The 21,305-nt window shown below is 41.3% G+C and overlaps 1 non-coding gene and 1 pseudogene across 1 annotated transcript; one reads left to right on the top strand and one right to left on the bottom strand.

The window, feature by feature from the left end:
* The first annotated feature begins 12,759 nt into the window (after positions 1-12,759).
* Positions 12,760-12,938, top strand: LOC135033133 (U1 spliceosomal RNA; annotated as a pseudogene).
* Positions 12,939-15,020: 2,082 nt separating this feature from the next.
* LOC135033060 (U1 spliceosomal RNA) lies at positions 15,021-15,183 on the bottom strand. The gene has a single exon (XR_010228503.1). It is a non-coding gene; the product is annotated as a U1 spliceosomal RNA (small nuclear RNA).
* Between the last annotated feature and the right edge of the window lie 6,122 nt (positions 15,184-21,305).

The raw sequence follows: 21,305 nt of genomic DNA, 5'->3' as shown, positions 1-21,305 counted from the left end.
TGCTGCAATTGTTCATGCCGTTGGCTTGTGTTCTGTTGAATGCCACGTTCTGCGGCATGCTTAAGGTGTGAGCTGGTAAGATGCTCACCTTAGTTTAACAATAAATCCTTTCCTCGAAATGTCCGTCTCCCTGGGCACAGTTCCTATAACTGGAGTCTGGAGGAGGGGCATAGAGGGAGGAGCCAGTTCACACCCTTTGAAAGTCTTAAAGTGCCCATGTCTCTTGCGGATCCCGTCTATACCCCATGGTTCTTAATGTGACCCCAGCATCCTCTACGGACTAAGAGAAAAGGATGCCCTTGTGTACTATCCTGACTTCTCCTCCCGTCTGCTTACTTTGTGCCTTCCAACGCACAATGCGAACTACAGGTGGTGCTGCAGGGCCCACACCCTTTTACTTGCCTTACAGAGCAGCTCTGGAGCTGTTACAGTGCCCAGCTGCTGCAAGAAATCAGCATGAATGCTTCAGGGGATGGGGCATGGCCAACATGAGCCCCACACCAAAGGAGGGTGGGGGTGTTTAATGCGAACTAGGGGTCATCCAAGCACTGCAAAAGGCCGCCATGCCCTGCATGCCCCTTTTCTCTTTTTATATGCAGATGAGGGTTCCAGCCAACTTTGGCCCACTGCTTGGATGACATCACCGTATGCAAATCCGTCTGCTGCAGACCTTCCCCCAGGAATGCTGTTACTAGTTGTTGGATATGGTTTGATATTTGATGGTGCTTCAGTATTAGGCAGCCTTCCGCCATCCCATGTTCATCTGAAAAGATGTGGTCTCCCTGCAGTTGTTGTCCCCAGACGAGAGTTCCCTTGTGCTTCCTCAGTTGAATCTCCTTAACTTGACGGGGGAGGGGCTGCCCGAGCTGCCACCCTCCCCAGCCCTATCCCAACTCATACTTATTTTACATATTAGATCTCTTGATCATGAAGATTGTTCTCACAGGGTGAGGTTCATCCATTATATTTTAAAATAGGAAGGTACAAATTACATATTTGAATTGCATCTATGTGCTGGATTCAAATGTCCCCCCCCCTTCCTTTCTCAATTGTGCCCGTCAGCAGCTATTCTAAGGTTGCTGCCAATGGGTGTGACACATTAATTTCTTCTGTGGGGTACACTGGACTCCACAAGGATTCACATTGGGGTGTAGAGTAGGATCTTGATCTGAGGCACCAACCGGCTCAAAGCTTTTGACTGTTCCCAAGAAGCTCAGTGCATTCTCCTCTATAACCCCGCTTCCATGAACAGGGAGCTCAGTTTGTAGTTGGTGCCTTCAGTAGCAGGCCAATTAACAGGGGCCTGCCTCAGGCAGCCTATTCTTAGCTATTAATTTTGACAAGAAAAGAAGAACTTGTTTTATGAGAATCTACAAGGGCTGCAGCAGGCTAGGTCTAATAGACATCTTTACTGCAGCTTCATCACTCCCAGCGGCGCTATATACTCCCGTGCCCTGGTTGCTGGGTCACTGCAGCGGAGGCTCCGGTTTCATCCTAAGGTCAGTCACACACACACCACCCTTCCGGATCACGAGGCCGCTGATGAAGGGGAGCGAGGCCGTAGGGGGTGGGCCGTGTGCGCACTGCGGTGGACACTGATTACTGGGCAGCCGCTCCACTAGCCACCAGGTACAGTTAAGGAGCACAGGTCTGGGGGTTTTTCTCCTATATTAACCCAATTTTGTACTGCCCGCAGCGCATTGTGATAGGTAATAGGGCCTGATTCAGGTTGGATTGCAATCACAATAAGCGATCCAACTGCAAAAATTGCTAAGAGCATACGCATGTGCCTGCATTTTCTGCGGCACCCCGCAGAGAATGTGATCGCCTCTGCCTGTCAATCGGGGTGGGGAAGGGGGGGAGAGGTGGGTCAGCAACACTCCATTTCCAAGTCAGGGATGGAGCGGTGCGGGGGCAAGGCTTCAAAATGGGGTCTGCAACGGAGGAGACACAGGGGGCGTGGTCACAGCGGCTGTATGACATCACATTCAGCCGCTGTGATCACAAAAATGGTGGCGGCTTCCTGCGCGCACATACAGTCTGCACCAGCAGGAGCCTACACCATTTTTTATGATCACGCTGAACTGCAGTGCGACTGCAATTACAGCATGGTCAAGAAGGGAGGCGTCATGCTGGGTGGCCATGCCCTGTCACTGTGCAGGAGCCAGCACCGCTCACACACTAGTCCCCGGGTGCAGCCCCCAACCCCCGGGACACCCGGAGCAACAAAATGTAGATTCAGGCCACCAGGCCACGCCCCTACCTATGAAACCATGCCTCCTTTTTACCATTGCGCTGCTTATCTGCGCGCACTGCATTACAATCTCCCTCGCCACCTCTCTGTGTGTCACCAGTGATAGTGACACCTCTGCCATGCTTGTAGCAGCTGGTCCTAAGATCTACGCCTCAAACCCTGAGTGTTTGCCCTTGTGACTTGTTGATCATCATAGCGAAGCAGATGCTTACAGAAAACTGCAGGGGCTTAGATTGAAAATAAAAAAATTGATGGGTATAAGGTAGAGAGGAGCGGGTTCGGTTCTCCGAGAACCGAATTCCCCACGAACTCCACGTGGTTTACACTGGTCCGAGGCAGGCTCGGTTGTTCCCGCCTGACTCGGAAAACCTGAACAAGGGAAAATGTCATCATCCCGCTGTCGGATTCTCGCGAGATTCGGATTCCATATAAAGAGCTGCGCGTTGCTGCCATTTTTACTCGTGCATTGAAGAGAGAGCGGAGAGGACGTGGCTATGTTCTCTCAGTGGAAATCTCAATATCAGTGCTCAGTATCAGTGGTTACTTATTGCTGCTCAGTAATACTAGTAGTGTGTCTCTCCTGCTCAGTGTCAGTTCTCAGTAGTATCCTCATCAGTGCTCAGTATCACTGCTCATTGTCTTGTGCTGCATTGTGGTGCTCAGCATACTACAGTACATTACTAATAGTCCAGTGCTGCATCTTGCTGCTCAGTGTCAGTTCTAGTATCCTCATCAGTGCTCACTATCACTGCTCATTGCATTGTGGTGTTCTGTATACTACAATAACATAGTAATATAGTAACATAGTTTTTGAGGTTGAATAGAGGCAAATTGCCCATCGTGTTCAACCTGTTTTAAGTTGTGATGATTCTACATACTTGCTGAATAATGTTTTATGACTAGTTAGCTACTATAACTCATGTTACCCCCGGATTAACCATGTTGATATTTTAAGTATTATAACCTTGGATAGCTTTTTCATTCAGAAATGTATCCATTCCTTTTTTAAATCCAATTACAGAGTCCGCCATTACCACCTTCCCTGGCAGGGAATTCCACATCCTGATTGCCCTAACAGTGAAGAAACCTTTCCTCCATTGCGTTCTGAACTTTCCTCCAGTCGCAGCGAGTGACCACGTGTTCTTTTAATAAATAATTCCTCTGATAACTCTTTGTTATGTATCTTTACATATTTGAAGATATTAATAATATCTCCTCTTAGGCACCTCTTTTCTAGTGTATAAATATTCAGCCTAGTAAGTCTTTCCTTATAGTCCAGTACTTTTAGGCCTTTAATCAATTTAGTCTTCAGGATCTCTTACACTTCCATGAGCAGCAGAGTAGTGCAATGGAAGCATGCTGGGCCCATAACCCAGAGGTCGATTGATCGAAACTATCCTCTGCTATGTGCATTTTTTTTTTTATAATTAAAGTAATCAAAAACTGGGATTGATATTTTGGCTCTTTTATTTTTACTTAAAGTACAATAACTTTTATCATTTTAATTTGTTTTAATAGTATATTGACAGCATTGTTTTCTTTAAAAAATCCACTTAATTTTCTTTACCCTATTACTGAAATGGTAATTGACAAAAACAAACTACATTGTCACCAGAAGAGCAATGCAAAATGTACAAGTGATATATGAAAATCATCTTCCATCTTGAATTTCAATGATGCATTGGGACAACAATTTGTGAGAAACATCTTCACCCACAAAGAAAGATTTTCTTAATTCCTTACCTGTGTGCTGATTAGATATCACCTTGTTTTCACATTAAACAGACTTCCCCGTGAGGAAGCAGCAAGGATGCAGTGACGTTTCCTGGTGTCAACCTGTATTATTTCAGTAGACATTGAAATGAGGATGCATCTTTGATGCCTTTCCAATGAAGCAAGTTTATTTCAGTAATAGGTGAAAAACCATTCCTACAAAGGTGTTAATCAGAGACTTGGCTTTGTGGACACTTTTCAGAGAGCAAATTTGTTAGCATAAACATAAAATCAGAAAATGAAGAGCTATTTAATCACTCAATTGGACTTTTCTGCCAGCATATTTTTTTTCTCTGCAACCCACTGCTAAATTGTGCTTCCTAGCTGTTTTTTTATAAAATCACTTAATCAAATCTAACTCTGATTACATCAGAGAAGGCCAGGTACCCTACACCATAAGGGGGGTTTTTGAAATTTTGACTTGTCTACTTAAAGATCACCAAAATCTGATTACAAGGTCAATTACATCCCTGGGTGGGATTGAACCACCAACCTTTTGGTTAATAGCCAAACATGCTAACCGATTGCGCCACAGAGACACCTTGCAAAAGTCAATACTGACAAAGGCTAATAATCATTCATCTAGAACGTTTCCTAGAAAAACTTTAAAAAGTCAATAATCTGGAGAATTTTTGTAAGAAACACATTGGTACTTTCCCATGATGAGTGAGTGCTTCAGGATTTCTTGCACTTACATGGGCTATTAACCAAAAGGTTGGTGGTTCAATCCCACCCAGGGATGTAATTGACCTTGTCATCAGATTTTGGTGATCTTTAAGTAGACAAGTCAAAATTTCAAACCCCCTCTTATGGTGTAGGGTACCTGGCCTTCTCTGACGTAATCAGAGTTAGATTTAATTAAGTGATTTTATAAAAAACAGCTAGGAAGCACAATTTAGCAGTGGGTTGCAGAGAAAAAAATAACATTTTAAACCTACCGGTAATTTTTTTTTCTCGTAGTCCGTAGAGGATGATGGGGACTCCGTAAGGACCATGGGGGATAGACGGGCTCCGCAGCAGACATGGGCACTTTAAGAAAGACTTTAGATCTGGGTGTGCACTGGCTCCTCCCTCTTTGCCCCTCCTCCATACCTCAGTTAGAGAAACTGTGCCCAGAGGAGACAGACAGTTCGAGGAAAGGATTTTTGTTAATCCAAGGTCAAGATTCATACCAGCCACACCAATCACACCGTATAACTTGTGATATACTACCCAGTTAACAGTATGAATCAAATCTAACTCTGATTACATCAGAGAAGGCCAGGTACCCTACACCATAACAGGGGTTTTCGAAATTTTGACTTGTCTACTTAAAGATCAACAAAATCTGATTACAAGTTCAATTACGTCCCTGGGTGGGATTGAACCACCAACCTTTTGGTTAATAGCCGTATACACTAACTGATTGCGCCACAGCGAAACTTTGCAAAAGTACATACTGACAAAGGCTAATAAGCATTCATCTAGAACGATTCCTAGAAAAACTTTAAAAAGTCAATAATCTGGAGAGTTTTTGTAAGATGTTTCTTCCAGCAACCAATGAAGAAACACATTGGTACTTTCGCATGATGAGTGAGTGCTTCAGGATCTCTTGCACTTACATGTGCAGCAGAGTACTGTAATGGAAGCATGCTGGGTCCATAACCCAGAGGTAGGCAGATTGAAACTATCCTCTGCTATATGACTTGTCTACTTAAATATTACCAAAATTTGATGACAAGGTCAATTACGTCCCTGGATGGGATTGAACCACCAACCTTTTGATTAATAGCTGAACACACTAACCGATTGCGCCACAGAGACACTTTGCAAAAAGTACATACTGACAAAGACTAATAAGCATTCATCTAGAACGTTTCCTAGAAAAACTTTAAAAAGTCAATAATCTGGAGAGTTTTTGTAAGATGTTTCTTCCAGCAACCAATGAAGAAACACATTGGTACTTTCCCATGATGAGTGAGTGCTTCAGGATCTCTTGCACTTACATGTGCAGCAGAGTACTGCAATGGAAGCATGCTGGGCCCATAACCCAGAGGTAGGCAGATTGAAACTATCCTTTGCTATATGCATTTTTTTTTTGTTCATTAAAGTAATCCAAAACTGGGATTGATATTTTAGCTTTTATTTTTACTTAAAGTACAATAACTTTTACCATTTTAATTTGTTTTAATAGTATATTGACAGTGTTGTTTTCTTTCAAAAATCCAATTAATTTTCTTTACCCGATTATTAAAATGGTAATTGACAAAAACAAACTACATTGTCACCAGAAGAGCAATACAAAATGTACAAGTGATATATTAAAATCATCTTTCCAGCTTGAATTTCAATGATGCATTGGGGCAACGATTTTGTGAGAAACATCTTCACCCTTAAATAAAGATTTTCTTTATTCCTTACCTGTGTGCTAATTAGATATCACCTTGTTTTCACATTAAACAGACTTCCACATGAGAAAGCAGCAAGGATGCAGTGGCGTTAATGTTTCCTGGTGTCAACCTGTATTATTTCAGTAGATATTGAAATGAGGATGCATCTTGCTGCCTTTCCAATGAAGCAAGTTTAATTTAGTAATAGGTGAAAAACCATCCCTACAAATATGTTAATCAGATACTTGGCTTTGTGGACACTTTTCAGAGAACAAATTAGTTAGCATAAAAATAAAGCCAGAAAATGAAGAGCTGTTTAATCACTCAATTGGATTTTTCTGCCAGCATATTTCTTTTTCTCTGCAACCCACTGCTAAATTGTGCTTCCTAGCTGTTTTTTTATAAAATCACTGATTCAAATCTAACTCTGATTACATCAGAGTAGGCCAGGTACCCTACACCATAAGAAGGGGGTTTGAAATTTTGACTTGTCTACTTAAAGATCACCAAAATCTGATAACAAGGTCAATTACATCGTTGGGTGGGATTGAACCACCAACCCTTTGATTAATAACCGAACACACTAACCGATTGCGCCACAGAGACACTTTACAAACATACATACTGACAAAGGCTAATAAGCATTCATCTAGAACGTTTCCTAGAAAAACTTTAAAAAGTCAATAATCTGGAGAGTTTTTGTAAGATGTTTCTTCCATCAACCAACGAAGAAACACATTGGTACTTTCCCATGATGAGTGAGTGCTTCAGGATCTCTTGCACTTACATGTGCAGCAGAGTACTGCAATGGAAACATGCTGGGCCCATAACCCAGAGGTAGGCAGATTGAAACTATCCTCTGCTATATGCATTTTTTTTTGTTAATTAAAGTAATCCAAAACTGGGATTGATATTTTTGCTCTTTTATTTTTACTTAAAGTACAATAACTTTTACCATTTTAATTTGTTTTAATAGTATATTGACAGTATTGTTTTCTTTCAAAAATCCACTTAATTTTCTTTACCCTATTATTAAAATGGTAATTGACAAAAACAAACTACATTGTCACCAGAAGAGCAATACAAAATGTACAAGTGATATATTAAAATCATCTTTCCAGCTTGAATTTCAATGATGCATTGGGGCAACGATTTTGTGAGAAACACCTTCACCCTTAAATAAAGATTTTCTTAATTCCTTACCTGTGTGCTAATTAGATATCACCTTGTTTTCACATTAAACAGACTTCCACATGCGAAAGCAGCAAGGATGCAGTGGCGTTTATGTTTCCTGGTGTCAACCTGTATTATTTCAGTAGACATTGAAATGAGGATGCATCTTGCTGCCTTTCCAATGAAGCAAGTTTAATTCAGTAATAGGTGAAAAACCATTCCTACAAAGGTGTTAATCAGAGACTTGGCTTTGTGGACACTTTTCAGAGAGCAAATTTGTTAGCATAAACATAAAATCAGAAAATGAAGAGCTGTTTAAACAGCTACTGCCTGAGGGTCTCTTGACCTGGTGCAATACCTCTGTAGCTTTTTGTTGAGGCGGGACGCCATCATGTCTATCTGGAACAGTCCCCACCGACTTGCAATCTGTGCGAAGACTTCCTGATGGAGTCCCCACTCTCCTGGATGTAGGTCGTGTCTGCTGAGGAAGTCTGCTTCCCAGTTGTCCACTCCCGGAATGAACACTGCTGACAGTGCGCTTACATGATTCTCCGCCCAGCGAAGAATTCTGGTGGCTTCCGCCATCGCCACTCTGCTCCTTGTGCCGCCTTGGCGGTTTACATGAACTACTGCGGTGACGTTGTCTGACTGGATCAGAACTGGTTGGTCGCGAAGTAAGGTCTCCGCTTGACATAGGGCGTTGTATATGGCCCTTAGCTCCAGGATGTTGATGTGAAGACAAGTCTCCTGACTTGACCAAAGACCTTGGAAATTTCTTCCCTGTGTGGCTGCTCCCCAACCTCGGAGGCTCGCGTTCGTGGTCACCAGGATCCAGTCCTGAATGCCGAACCTGCGGCCCTCTAGAAGGTGAGCACTCTGCAGCCACCACAGGAGAGATACCCTGGCCCTGGGGGACAGGGTGATCAACTGATGAATCTGTAGATGTGACCCGGACCACTTGTCCAGTAGGTCCCATTGCAAGATCCTCGCATGGAACCTGCCGAAGGGAATGGCCTCGTATGATGCCACCATCATTCCCAGGACTCGAGTGCAGTGATGCACTGACACCTGTTTTGGTTTCAATAGGTTCCTGACCAGAGTCATGAGTTCCTGGGCCTTTTCTATCGGAAGATAAACCCTTTTCTGGTCCGTATCCAGAATAATGCCCAAGCAAAGTCAGACGAGTCGTAGGAACCAACTGCGACTTCGGGATATTGAGAATCCAGCCGTTTTGCTGTAACACCTTCAATGAAAGTTATACGCTGTTCAGCAACTGCTCTCTTGATCTCGCTTTTATGAGGAGATCGTTCAAGTACGGGATAATTGTGACACCTTGCTTTCGCAGGAGCACCATAATTTCCGTCATTACCTTGGTGAAAATTCTCGGAGAAAATTCTGGAGAGACCAAACGGCAACGTCTGAAATTGGTAATGACAATACTGTACCGCAAATCTTAGGTACGCCTGATGAGGTGGATAAATGAGTACATGAAGGTATGCATCCTTTATGTCCAGAGATATCATAAAATCCCCCCCTTCTAGGCTGGCGATGACCGCTCTTAGCGATTCCATCTTGAACTTGAACCTTTTCAAGTATAGGTTCAGGGATTTTAAATTTAATATGGGTCTGACCAAACCGTCCGGTTTTGGGACTACAAACAGGGTCGAATAATTTCCCTTTCCTTGTTGAAGCAGGGGAACCTTGACCACCACCTGTTGAAGATACAATTTGTGAATTGCATTTAACACTATCTCCCTTTCCTGGGGAGAAGATGGTAGGGCCGATTTGAAAAACCGGCGAGGAGGCACCTCTTCGAATTTCAGCTTGTAACCCTGAGAAACAATTTCTATTGCCTAGGGATCCACCTGCGAATGAACCCAGATGTGGCTGAAAACACGAAGACGTGCCCCCAACTGGGCGGACTCCTTTAGCGGAGCCCCAGCGTCATGCGGTGGATTTTGTAGAGGCCGGGGAGGACTTCTGTTCCTGGGAACTAGCTGTGTTGTGCAGCTTCTTCCCTCTGCCCTTACCTCTGGCAAGAAAGGACGCACCTCGTACTTTCTTGTTTCTCTGTGATCGAAAGGACTGCATTTGATAATGTGGTGCTTTCTTAGGCTGTGAGGGAATATAAGGCAAAAAAATTGATTTACCAGCTGTAGCTGTGGAGACAAGGTCCGAGAGACCTTCCCCAAACAATTCCTCACACCTGTAAGGTAAAACCTCCATATGCCTTTTTGAGTCGGCATCACCTGTCCATTGCCGGGTCCATAGGACTCGTCTAGCAGAAATCGACATAGCGTTTATTCTAGAACCCAGTAGACTAATGTCACTTTGAGCATCTCTCATATATAGGACAGCATCTTTTATATGCCCTATGGTCAATAACATAGCATCCTTATCTAGGGTCTCAATCTCTGCTGATAAGGTATCTGTCCATGCTGCCACCGCGCTACAACCTCGGCCGACGCAATTGCCGGTCTGAGTAAGGTACCAGAATGTGTGTAAATGGACTTTAGGGTAACCTCCTGCTTGCGGTCAGCAGGGTCCCTGATGGTAGCCGTATCCTGGGATGGCAGCGCTACCTTTTTGGATAAGCGTGTCAATGCTTTATCCACCCTAGGGGAGGATTCCCACCGTATCCTGTCCATTGGCGGGAAAGGATACGCCATAAGAATCCTTTTGGGAATCTGCAGCTTTTTGTCTGGAGATTCCCAAGCTTTTTCACATAATTCGTTCAACTCATGTGAGGGGGGAAAGGTTATCTCAGGTTTCTTTCCCTTATACATGTGTACCCTCGTGTCAGGGACAGGGGACTCTGTGATGTGCAAAACATCTTTTATTGCAATAATCATATATCGAATACATTTAGCCAATTTTGGTTGTAACTTTGCATCATCGTAGTCGACACTGGAGTCAGAATCTGTGTCGGTATCTGTGTCAACTATTTGGGATAGTGGGCGCTTTTGAAACCCCGAAGGTCCCTGCGACATAGGGACAGGCATGGGTTGACTCCCTGACTGTTCCCTAGCTTCAGCTTTGTCTAATCTCTTGTGTAATAAGTTTACATTAGCACTTAAAACATTCCACATATCCATCCAGTCAGGTGTCGGCGTTGTCGATGGAGACACCACATTAATTTGCTCCTGCTCCTCTCTAGGAGAGCCTTCTACCTCAGACATGTCGACACACGTGTACCGACACACCATACACTCAGGGAATCCTCTTATCTGAGGACAGTTCCCCAACAAGGCCCTTTGGAGAGACAGAGAGAGAAAGTATGCCAGCACACACCCCAGCGCTATATGACCCAGGAAAAAAACACAATCATTTTATGTTTACCCAGTAGCGCTGTATTTCCATATATATATGCGCCTAATTATGTGCCCCCTCTTCTTTAAGACCCTCTTTCTACCGTGGTATAAGCAGGGGAGAGTCCATGGAGCTTCCCCTCAGCGGTGCTGTGGAGAAAATGGCGCTGGGGAGTGCTGAGGGAGAAGCCCCACCCCCTCAGCGACGGGCTTCTGTCCCGCTCAAATAGCCCCCCCCATAAAAAAATGGCGGGGGCTCTTATATATATATACAGTGCCTAGCTGCATATATATTTATTTTGCCAAAGAGAGGTCTATATTGCTGCCCAGGGCGTCCCCCCTGCGCCCTTCACCCTTACACTGACTGCCGTGTGTGAGGTGTATGGGAGCAATGGAGCACAGCTTTACTGCTGTGCGTTACCTCAGTGAAGATCATGAAGTCTTCCGCCGCCTCTGAAGTCTTCTTTTCTTCTCATACTCACCCGGCTTCTATCTTCCGGCTCTGCGAGGGGGACGGCGGCGCGGCTCTGGGACGGACGGCGAGGGTGAGACCTGCGTACCGATCCCTCTGGAGCTAATGCTGTACAGTAGCCTAAGAAGCAGAGCCTATCAACTCACAGAAGTAGGTGTGCATCTCTCCCCTCTGCCCCTCGATGCAGGGAGTCTGTTGCCAGCAGGCTCCCTGAAAATAAAAAAATCTAACAAATATACTTTCTGTCAGGAAACTCAGGAGAGCTCCCTGAAAAGCACCCAGTCTCCTCTGGGCACAGTAGTAAACTGAGGTCTGGAGGAGGGGCATAGAGGGAGGAGCCAGTGCACACCCAGATCTAAAGTCTTTCTTAAAGTGCCCATGTCTCCTGCGGAGCCCGTCTATCCCCCATGGTCCTTACGGAGTCCCCAGCATCCTCTAGGACGTAAGAGAAAAATTATGCTGGCAGAAAAATCCAATTGAGTGATTAAACAGCTCCAGAGCTGCTCTGTAAGGCAAGTAAAAGGGTGTGGGCCCTGCAGCACTACCTGTAGTTTGCATTGTGCATTGGAAGCCTAGTTTGCTGTCTGTTTCCACTTCTTTTTTCTTGATCCCCTCCCGTCTATACCCTTGTGCACTATCCTGACTTCTCCTCCCGTCTGCTTACTTTGTGCCTTCCAATGCACAATGCAAACTACAGGTAGTGCTGCAGGGCCCACACCCTTTTACTTGCCTTACAGAGCAGCTCTTGAGCTGTTACAGTGCCCAGCTGCTGCAAGAAATCAGCGTGAATGCTTCAGGGGCTGGGGCATGGCCAACATGAGCCCCACACCGAAGGAGGGTGGGGGTGTTTAATGCGAACTAGGGGTCTTGCACAATGCGAACTACAGGTAGTGCTGCAGGGCCCACACCCTTTTACTTGCCTTACAGAGCAGCTCTGGAGCTGTTACAGTGCCCAGCTGCTGCAAGAAATCAGCTTGAATCCTTCAGGGGCTGGGGCATAGCCAACATGAGCCCCACACCGACAGAGGGTGGAGGTGTTTAATGCGAACTAGGGGTCATCCAAGTGCCGCAAAAGGCCGCCATGCCCTGCACGCCCCTTTTCTCTTTTCATATGCAGACGAGGGTTGAAGCCAACTTTGACCCACTGCTTGGATGACATCGCCATATGCAAATCCATCTGCTGCAGGCCTTCCTCCAGGAATGCTTGCACTAGTTGTTGCATTTGGTTTGTTGTTTGGGGGTGCTTCAGTATTAGGCAGCCTTCTGCCCTCCCATGTTCATCTGAAAATATGTGTTCTCCCTGCAGTTGTTGTCCCCAGATGAGAGTTCCCTTGTGCTGCCTCAGTTGAATCTCCTTTACTTGACAGAGATGTGCCTGAGCAGCGGCCCTCCCCAGCCCTATCCCAAATCATACTTATTTTGCATAGGAGATACCATGGTCATGAAGACTGTTCTCCCAGGGTGCGGTTCATTCATTGCATTCTGGGTATGCTGACCCCTGTGATTTCCCCAAATGTGGGAAACTCGACTGCATTATTTAATGCGAACTAGGGGTCATCCAAGCACCGCAAAAGGCCGCCATGCCCTGCATACCCCTTTTCTCTTTTCATAAGCAGACGAGGTTTGAAGCCAACCTTGACCCACTGCTTGGATGACATCACTTGCTGCCTTTCCAATGAAGCAAGTTTAATTTAATAATAGGTGAAAAACCATCCCTACAAAGGTGTTAATAAGATACTTGGCTTTGTGACACTTTTCAGAGCACAAATTTGTTAGCATAAAAATAAAGCCAGAAAATGAAGAGCTGTTTAATCACTCAATTGGATTTTTCTGCCAGCATATTTCTTTTTCTCTGCAACCCACTGCTAAATTGTGCTTCGTGGCTGTTTTTTTTATAAAATCACTTAATCAAATCTAACTCTGATTACATCAGAGAAGGCCAGGTACCCTACACCATAACAGGGGTTTTCGAAATTTTGACTTGTCTACTTAAAGATCACCAAAATCTGATAACAAGGTCAATTACGTCCCTAGGTGGGATTGAACCACCAACCTTTTGGTTAACAACTGAACACGCTAACTGTTTGTGCCTCAGAGACACTTTGCGAAAGTACATACTGACAAAGGCTAATAAGCATTCATCTAGAACGTTTCCTAGAAAAACTTTAAAAAGTCAATAATCTGGAGAGTTTTTGTAAGATGTTTCTTCCATCAACCAATGAAGAAACACATTGGTACTTTCCCATGATGAGTGAGTGCTTCAGGATCTCTTGCACTTACATGTGCAGCAGAGTACTGTAATGGAAGCATGCTGGGTCCATAACCCAGAGGTAGGCAGATTGAAACTATCCTCTGCTATATGCATTGTTTTTTGTTAATTAAAGTAATCCAAAACTGGGATTGATATTTTTGCTCTTTTATTTTTACTTAAAGTACAATAACTTTTACCATTTTAATTTGTTTTAATAGTATATTGACAGTATTGTTTTCTTTCAAAAATCCACTTAATTTTCTTTACCCTATTATTAAAATGGTAATTGACAAAAACAAACTACATTGTCACCAGAAGAGCAGTACAAAATATACAAGTGATATATTAAAATCATCTTTCCAGCTTTAATTTCAATGATGCCTTGGTGCAACAATTTTGTGAGAAACATCTTCACCCATAAAGAAAGATTTTCTTAATTCCTTACCTGTGTGCTGATTAGATATCACCTTGTTTTCACATTAAACAGACTTCCCCATGAGGAAGCAGCAAGGATGCAGTGACGTTTATGTTTCCTGGTGTCAACCTGTATTATTTCAGTAGACATTGAAATGAGGATGCATCTTGCTTCCTTTCCAAAGAAGCAAGTTTAATTCAGTAATAGGTGGATAATCATTCCTACAAAGGTGTTAATCAGAGACTTGGCTTTGTGGACACTTTTCAGAGAGCAAATTTGTTAGCATAAACATAAAATCAGAAAATGAAGAGCTGTTTAATCACTCAATTGGACTTTTCTGCCAGCATAATTTTTTTTCTCTGCAACCCACTGCTAAATTGTGCTTCCTAGCTGTTTTTTATAAAATCACTTAATCAAATCTAACTCTGATTACATCAGAGAAGGCCGGGTACCCTACACCATAAGAGGGGGTTTGAAATTTTGACTTGTCTACTTAAAGATCACCAAAATCTGATAACAAGGTCAATTACGTCCCTGGGTGGGATTGAATCACCAACCTTTAGGTTAATAGCCATACACACTGACTGATTGCGCCACAGCGACACTTTGCAAAAGTACATACTGACAAAGGCTAATAAGCATTCATCTAGAACGTTTCCTAGAAAAACTTTAAAAAGTCAATAATCTGGAGAATTTTTGTAAGAAACACATTGGTACTTTCCCATGATGAGTGAGTGCTTCAGGATCTCTTGCACTTACATGGGCTATTAACCAAAAGGTTCCCACCCAGTGATGTAATTGACCTTGTGATCAGATTTTGGTGATCTTTAAGTAGACAAGTCAAAATTTCAAACCCCCTCTTATGGTGTAGGGTACCTGGCCTTCTCTGACGTAATCAGAGTTAGATTTAATTAAGGTGCGCAAGAACATAGAAGGGAGCGGTTTAAGAAAAGAGAAGTGGAAACAGACAGCAAACTAGGCTGGAGAGAGACCTGAGACAAAGAGATCTGAATTATACGAGAGCCGACCAGGGGAAACACAAATTATGCAGTCAAGTTTCCCACATTTGGGGAAATCGCAGGAGCAGCACACCCAGAGTGCAATGGGTGAGCCTTGCCCTGGGAGAAGCACCTTCATGATCATAGTATCTCACCTGGCAGGTAAGTAGGAGTTGGGCTAGTGCTGGGGAGGGTCGCTGCTCGGGTACGCCCCTGTCAAGTGAAGGAGATCCAACTGAGGCAGCACAAGGGAACTCTCGAAAGAAGAACAAGGCTAGAAGAAGATCTGAGACAAAGAAATCTGACTTTTACCAGAGCTGACCAGAGGAAAGCACAAACACAGTCCCCCACTACCACCAGGAAACATTAACGCCACTGCATCCTTGCTGCTTTCTCATGTGGAAGTCTATTTAATGTGAAAACAAGGTGCTATCTAATTAGCACACAGAAAAGAAAATTAAGTGAATTTTTGAAAGAAAACAATACTGTCAATATACTATTAAAACAAATTAAAATGGTAAAAGTTATTGTACTTTAAGTAAAAATAAAAGAGCAAAAATGTCAATCCCAGTTTTGGATTACTTTAATTAACAAAAAAAATGCATATAGCAGAGGATAGTTTCAATCTGCCTACCTCTGGGTTATGGACCCAGCATGCTTCCATTACAGTACTCTGCTGCACATGTAAGTGCAAGAGATCCTGAAGCACTCACTCATCATGGGAAAGTACCAATGTGTTTCTTCATTGGTTGATGGAAGAAACATCTTACAAAAACTCTCCACATTATTGACTTTTTAAAATGTTTCTAGGAAACGTTCTAGATGAATGCTTATTAGCCTTTTTCAGTATATGCTTTTGCAAAGTGTCGCTGTGGCGCAATCAGTTAGTGTGTAAGGCTATTAACCAAAAAGTTGGTGGTTCAATCCCACCCAGGGACGTAATTGACCTTGTTATCAGATTTTGGTGATCTTTATGTAGACAAGTAAAAATTTCAAACCCCCTCTTATGGTGTAGGGTACCTGGCCTTCTCTGATGTAATCAGAGTTAGATTTGATTCAGTGATTTTATAAAAAACAGCTAGGAAGCACAATTTAGCAGTGGGTTGCAGAGAAAAAGAAATATGCTGGCAAAAAAATCCAATTGAGTGATTAAACAGCTCTTCATTTTCTGGCTTTATTTTTATGCTAACAAATTTGTTCTGTGAAAAGTGTCCACAAAGCCAAGTCTCTGATTAACACCTTTGTAGGGATGGTTTTTCACCTATTACTAAATTAAACTTGCTTCATTGGAAAGGCAGCAAGATGCATCCTCATTTCAATATCTACAGAAATAATACAGGTTGACACCAGGAAACATTAACGCCACTGCAAACTTGCTGCTTTCTCATGTGGAAGTCTGTTTAATGTGAAAACAAGGTGATATCTAATTAGCACACAGGTAAGGAATTAAGAAAATCTTTATTTAAGGGTGAAGATGTTTCTCACAAAATCGTTGCCCCAATGCATCATTGAAATTCAAGCTGGAAAGATGATTTTAATATATCACTTGTACATTTTGTATTGCTCTTCTGGTGACAATGTAGTTTGTTTTTGTCAATTACCATTTTAATAATCGGGTAAAGAAAATTAAGTGAATTTTTGAAAGAAAACAATACTGTCAATATACTATTAAAACAAATTAAAATGGTAAAAGTTATTGTACTTTAAGTAAAAATAAAAGAGCAAAAATGTCAATCCCAGTTTTGGATTACTTTAATTAACAAAAAAAATGCATATAGCAGAGGATAGTTTCAATCTGCCTACCTCTGGGTTATGGACCCAGCATGCTTCCATTACAGTACTCTGCTGCACATGTAAGTGCAAGAGGTCCTGAAGCACTCACTTATCATGGGAAAGTACCAATGTGTTTCTTCATTGGTTGATGGAAGAAACATCTTACAAAAACTCTCCACATTATTGACTTTTTAAAATGTTTCTAGGAAGCGTTCTAGATGAATGCTTATTAGCCTTTGTCAGTATGTACTTTTGCAAAGTGTCGCTGTGGCGCAATCAGTTAGTGTGTATGGTTATTAACCAAAAGGTTGGTGGTTCAATCCCACCCAGGGACGTAATTGACCTTGTTATCAGATTTTGGTGATCTTTAAGTAGACAAGTCAAAATTTCAAACCCCCTGTTATGGTGTAGGGTACCTGGCCTTCTCTGATGTAATCAGAGTTAGATTTGATTCAGTGATTTTATAAAAACAGCTAGGAAGCACAATTTAGCAGTGGGTTGCAGAGAAAAAGAAATATGCTGGCAAAAAAATCCAATTGAGTGATTAAACAGCTCTTCATTTTCTGGCTTTATTTTTATGCTAACAAATTTGTTCTCTGAAAAGTGTCCACAAAGCCAAGTCTCTGATTAACACCTTTGTAGGGATGGTTTTTCACCTATTACTAAATTAAACTTGCTTCATTGGAAAGGCAGCAAGATGCATCCTCATTTCAATGTCTACTGAAATAATACAGGTTGACACCAGGAAACATTAACGCCACTGCATCCTTGCTGCTTTCTCATGTGGAAGTCTGTTTAATGTGAAAACAAGGTGATATCTAATTAGCACACAGGTAAGGAATTAAGAAAATCTTTATTTAAGGGTGAAGATGTTTCTCACAAAATCGTTGCCCCAATGCATCATTGAAATTCAAGCTGGAAAGATGATTTTAATATATCACTTGTACATTTTGTATTGCTCTTCTGGTGACAATGTAGTTTGTTTTTGTCAATTACCATTTTAATAATCGGGTAAAGAAAATTAATAGGATTTTTGAAAGAAAACAATACTGTCAATATACTATTAAAACAAATTAAAATGGTAAAAGTTATTGTACTTTAAGTAAAAATAAAAGCTAAAATATCAATCCCAGTTTTGGATTACTTTAATGAACAAAAAAAAATGCATATAGCAAAGGATAGTTTCAATCTGCCTACCTCTGGGTTATGGGCCCAGCATGCTTCCATTGCAGTACTCTGCTGCACATGTAAGTGCAAGAGATCCTGAAGCACTCACTCATCATGCGAAAGTACCAATGTGTTTCTTCATTGGTTGCTGGAAGAAACATCTTACAAAAACTCTCCAGATTATTGACTTTTTAAAGTTTTTCTAGGAAACGTTCTAGATGAATGCTTATTAGTCTTTGTCAGTATGTACTTTTCGCAAAGTGTCTCTGTGGCGCAATCGGTTAGTGTGTTCAGCTATTAATCAAAAGGTTGGTGGTTCAATCCCATCCAGGGACGTAATTGACCTTGTGATCAGATTTTGGTAATATTTAAGTAGACAAGTCAAAATTGCAAACCCCCTCTTATGGTGTAGGGTACCTGGCCTTCTCTGATGTAATCAGAGTTAGATTTGATTAAGTGATTTTATAAAAAAACAGCTAGGAAGCACAATTTAGCAGTGGGTTGCAGAGAAAAAGAAAAATGCTGGCAGAAAAATCCAATTAAGTGATTAAACAGCTCTTCATTTTCTGGCTTTATTTTTATGATTACAAATTTGTTCTCTGAAAAGTGTCCACAAAGCCAAGTATCTGATTAACATCTTTGTAGGGATGGTTTTTCACCTATTACTAAATTAAACTTGCTTCATTGGAAAGGCAGCAAGATGCATCCTCATTTCAATATCTACGGAAATAATACAGGTTGACACCAGGAAACATTAACGCCACTGCATCTTTGCTGTTTTCTCATGTGGAAGTCTGTTTAATGTGAAAACAAGGTGATATCTAATTAGCACACAGGTAAGGAATTAAGAAAATCTTTATTTAAGGGTGAAGATGTTTCTCACAAAATCGTTGCCCCAATGCATCATTGAAATTCAAGCTGGAAAGATGATTTTAATATATCACTTGTACATTTTGTATTGCTCTTCTGGTGACAATGTAGTTTGTTTTTGTCAATTACCATTTTAATAATCGGGTAAAGAAAATTAAGTGGATTTTTGAAAGAAAACAATACTGTCAATATACTCTTAAAACAAATTAAAATGGTAAAAGTTATTGTACTTTAAGTAAAAATAAAAGAGCAAAAATATCAATCCCAGTTTTGGATTACTTTAATTAACAAAAAAAAAATGCATATAGCAGAGGATAGTTTCAATCTGCCTACCTCTGGGTTATGGACCCAGCATGCTTCCATTACAGTACTCTGCTGCACATGTAAGTGCAAGAGGTCCTGAAGCACTCACTTATCATGGGAAAGTACCAATGTGTTTCTTCATTGGTTGATGGAAGAAACATCTTACAAAAACTCTCCACATTATTGACTTTTTAAAATGTTTCTAGGAATCGTTCTAGATGAATGCTTATTAGCCTTTGTCAGTATGTACTTTTGCAAAGTGTAGCTGTGGCGCAATCAGTTAGTGTGTAAGGCTATTAACCAAAAGGTTGGTTGTTCAATCCCACCCAGGGACTTAATTGACCTTGTTATCAGATTTTGGTGATCTTTAAGTAGACAAGTCAAAATTTCAAACCCCCTGTTATGGTGTAGGGTACCTGGCCTTCTCTGATGTAATCAGAGTTAGATTTGATTCAGTGATTTTATAAAAACAGCTAGGAAGCACAATTTGGCAGTGGGTTGCAGAGAAAAAGAAATATGCTGGCAGAAAAATCCAATTGAGTGATTAAACAGCTCTTCATTTTCTGGCTTTATTTTTATACTAACTAATTTGTTCTCTGAAAAGTGTCCACAAAGCCAAGTATCTGATTAACATATTTGTAGGGATGGTTTTTCACCTATTACTAAATTAAACTTGCTTCATTGGAAAGGCAGCAAGATGCATCCTCATTTCAATATCTACTGAAATAATACAGGTTGATACCAGGAAACATTAACGCCACTGCATCCTTGCTGCTTTCTCATGTGGAAGTCTGTTTAATGTGAAAACAAGGTGATATCTAATTAGCACACAGGTAAGGAATTAAGAAAATCTTTATTTAAGGGTGAAGATGTTTCTCACAAAATCGTTGCCCCAATGCATCATTGAAATTCAAGCTGGAAAGATGATTTTAATATATCACTTGTACATTTTGTATTGCTCTTATGGTGACAATGTAGTTTGTTTTTGTCAATTACCATTTTAATAATAGGGTAAAGAAAATTAAGTGGATTTTTGAAAGAAAACAATACTGTCAATATACTATTAAAACAAATTAAAATGGTAAAAGTTATTGTACTTTAAGTAAAAATAAAAGCTAAAATATCAATCCCAGTTTTGGATTACTTTAATGAACAAAAAAAAAAATTCATATAGCAAAGGATAGTTTCAATCTGCCTACCTCTGGGTTATGGGCCCAGCATGCTTCCATTGCAGTACTCTGCTGCACATGTAAGTGCAAGAGATCCTGAAGCACTCACTCATCATGCGAAAGTACCAATGTGTTTCTTCATTGGTTGCTGGAAGAAACATCTTACAAAAACTCTCCAGATTATTGACTTTTTAAAGTTTTTCTAGGAAACGTTCTAGATGAATGCTTATTAGTCTTTGTCAGTATGTGCTTTTTGCAAAGTGTCGCTGTGGCGCAATCAGTTAGTGTGTAAGGCTGTTAACCAAAAGGTTGGTGGTTCAATCCCACCCAGGGACTTAATTGACCTTGTTATCAGATTTTGGTGATATTTAAGTAGACAAGTCAAAATTGCAAACCCCCTCTTATGGTATAGGGTACCTGGCCTTCTCTGATGTAATCAGAGTTAGATTTGATTAAGTGATTTTATAAAAAAACAGCTAGGAAGCACAATTTAGCAGTGGGTTGCAGAGAAAAAGAAAAATGCTGGCAGAAAAATCCAATTGAGTGATTAAACAGCTCTTCATTTTCTGGCTTTATTTTTATGATTACAAATTTGTTCTCTGAAAAGTGTCCACAAAGCCAAGTATCTGATTAACATCTTTGTAGGGATGGTTTTTCACCTATTACTAAATTAAACTTGCTTCATTGGAAAGGCAGCAAGATGCATCCTCATTTCAATATCTACGGAAATAATACAGGTTGACACCAGGAAACATTAACGCCACTGCATCTTTGCTGTTTTCTCATGTGGAAGTCTGTTTAATGTGAAAACAAGGTGATATCTAATTAGCACACAGGTAAGGAATTAAGAAAATCTTTATTTAAGGGTGAAGATGTTTCTCACAAAATCGTTGCCCCAATGCATCATTGAAATTCAAGCTGGAAAGATGATTTTAATATATCACTTGTACATTTTGTATTGCTCTTCTGGTGACAATGTAGTTTGTTTTTGTCAATTACCATTTTAATAA

Source organism: Pseudophryne corroboree, unplaced genomic scaffold, assembly GCF_028390025.1.
Source record: "Pseudophryne corroboree isolate aPseCor3 unplaced genomic scaffold, aPseCor3.hap2 scaffold_567, whole genome shotgun sequence".
Lineage (NCBI taxonomy): Eukaryota > Metazoa > Chordata > Amphibia > Anura > Myobatrachidae > Pseudophryne > Pseudophryne corroboree.
The sequence above is the reverse complement of the archived record's forward strand: the minus strand, read 5'-3'. Positions and strand labels throughout refer to the sequence as shown.